Source organism: Asparagus officinalis, chromosome 10 (genome assembly GCF_001876935.1).
Source record: "Asparagus officinalis chromosome 10, Aspof.V1, whole genome shotgun sequence".
NCBI classification, from domain to species: Eukaryota; Viridiplantae; Streptophyta; class Magnoliopsida; order Asparagales; family Asparagaceae; genus Asparagus; species Asparagus officinalis.
Window position 1 is genome coordinate 70,128,349 of NC_033803.1, and position 2,892 is coordinate 70,131,240.

A 2,892-nucleotide genomic window follows, 5' to 3' on the forward strand; every position below is an offset into this window, starting at 1 on the left:
ATTTATCGACCAGGATCCAAGTCAAACCAGTTTTTTGGATATGAACGTACTATAGAGAGTATGGTGATTTGTACAGGGAATTTTGGGAGGATGATGACAATATATGGCCTGTCATATATAGACAGTTAGAAATGTCCTCCTGCAAGTGTAAATAATGGAGTTTATCTTTTCATCTCTGTATCAATTACTAGCAGTTATTTCTACTTTGTTGGCACTTTGATGCATCCATATAACTTGGTGGCTCCATTAGCTTTTCATACATCAGCTTCACCCTGTACTAATGACTTGATGTTGCAGGAGAAAAGTTTATTCAAGGCTTTCTCCTCTCCAAGCGTTGAAGAAAGATAATCATGGCACTGGGAGAGCTGAGCTTTTTGAAACATGGTCTATAAGTCATTAGTTGCAGATTAGAGGTAAAAATGTCAGTTGAGGATGAGCTACGTTTTTCCTGTTTTTCTGTCCTCGTGTTCTACTTTCATGTCACAAGGAAATCTGCTCAAGTAAGAAAAGAGGAGAAGATGATGGAGTGGAAAAGAAATGAAAGCACTTGCATTGGTACAGCCAAAACTTTATATGCTGAGATTTTCCCCCCATCCATGCTTATTGATTTTTAGTCAACATGTGGGTATATACCTACTACCTCTCCTAACTTTAGAGTAGAACCTGAAAATCACTGTTCAACACTATCATGCTTAGGGCTGTCCAAGGCCCGGAAACTCGGGCCTAACCGGGTTTCGGGCCCGGGCCACTTTGTCGGCGCTCGCATAGGGCCTGACCCGGCCCGGCGGTTTCGGGCCCGGGCCACTTTGTCGGCGCTCGCATAGGGCCTGACCCGGCCCGGCCAGGTAAAAGACCGGCCGGAGTCGCCTGGGCCGGGCCGAACGGTCATAATGGCTAGTTTGTGTTATTTGACCAAAATACCCTAAAAACGGTCAAAAAACAATCAAAATTTGAGGGTATTTTGGTCATTTGTATAGGGGGTTGCCTCTATAAATAGAGGGGGTTTTCATTTATTTTTCTCATCCAAAACTCATCTACTTCTCTCTAATATACTCTCTAATACTATCTACTACTCGCTTTTGTTCTCTAATTCTTCAATCAAATGGCTTCCTCCTCTAATTATGAAGGGCAAATCCCAATTTCCGATGTTAAAATGAGTCCTAATACTCCTACTACAAGAGCTAGAACTACTACTCATACCGACGTTGATCACGACTGCGGTGGAGACGATTCTGCACCAAGAGCTCTGTAGGGTGAAAATTTGATTCTTCCGAAGAAAGGAGTTTCGTTTGTATTTATAAGAAAGCTTATTACAAACTAATGAATCAAATGTTTACAACAGAAGCGGAGGGAAAGGCCCTCCTTGTTTAACGTGGGTTCCTCGGTGGCGATAGGATGCCTCGCTCGGTGCTCGTGCCGAGTCTGCTTCCCTTGGACGATCCGATCGAAGTTGCTGCCGGAGCCTCAGTTCTCAAACGAGTGAGCCTTTGGCAAAGGTCCAGGTTCAACCTTTGGGAGATTAGCCAGCAGAATATGCAACGGCCAATCCCCCCCCACTTCATGCTGGCTGAAGATGGGTTTTAGTAGGCAAGGGATGACATGGGCCATCCCTTGATTCATGGGATTTGACCATGTGAGGGAGACAGCTTGACTGCTCCTTGAATTATGGGATGTGACCACACGTTGTTCGGAGACGTCCTGCTGTTCATTCGTACCGTCAATGGTCATTCGAAGAGCTGTGCTCTGCATCACGCTACATAGGAGTGGGAAAGCCCCTCCTCGTATGCGTGACAACGGCTGTCAGATGCTTGCGTGGATCTGACCAACCACCGAGCGTTGGCGGCTCTCGTCCCTTCACCTGGACAACTGAGGTGAGCCGCATTTATGAGGGTGCAGGCTGTTTCGGCGCCTGTCCGCTCATTCGTACTGTGGACGGCCATCTGACGGGCCTGGAGTATTGTGCCCTCTCCCTTGATTTGTGGGATTTGACCACTGATGTAACTGTTCCCATACTCCAAGTGGGCAGTTGACAGTGAGCTCTAGCCAGCTTGCCGAGTGCCGGCGGATCCATCTCTTGGCTCAGACAGCCGAGGTGAGTCGCATTTATGAATGCTCAGGTCGACTTGACACCCGCCCAATCATTCGTACTGTGAGCGGTCGCTTGACGGTCTTGGGATACTGTGCCCTCTTCCTCACATCACGGAAAATAAGGAAGGTTTGTCCTCGCGAGTTTGGGACTGCAGGCAGACTTGGGTCTGCGGGCGAGTTTGATCGTGCAGGCGAACTCAGGTGCGCAGGCAGACTTGGGGTCTGCAGGCGGATTTGAGACTGCAGGCAGAGCTGGGGATTGCAGGCAGACTTGGTGTAGGCGTCTAAAAATGCCTATACGTATCCACACACAGCTCGAGACAGAGAGAAGACGACGAACATTGTTATCCGAGTCTAAGAGGATTATCTGACGCCGACAAGCGCCTAAAGCAAAACGGCGAATCAAGTGACCTGCGCGCTTGACAGTCAGCTCGCGCGCGCCAATCAGCTCGCATGCGTCAATCAACACGCACGCGTCAATCAACTCAAAGCATATAAATCAACGAAGCGAACCAAACACGCGAAAGGACAAGTCTCAAAGAAAGAGAACAAAAAAGAAGAAAAAAAATCAACTGACCTGCGCGAGCGCGGGACGGAACAAACCGACCCGCGCCCAAAGTTTTCAGACCTGAATCAGGCCGCATGGGGTCTGGAACACTTTGGATATGAAGTCCCGTAAAGTGATCCCTGCTCTTCACTCGCAGCTGATGATCGCCTTCTAGGATTTTGAGCAAACCCTCAGCTATCAACGGACTTGATTTGTCTTTACCAACTGCCGTTTGAGTTGGACTAGCCATGCTCTTG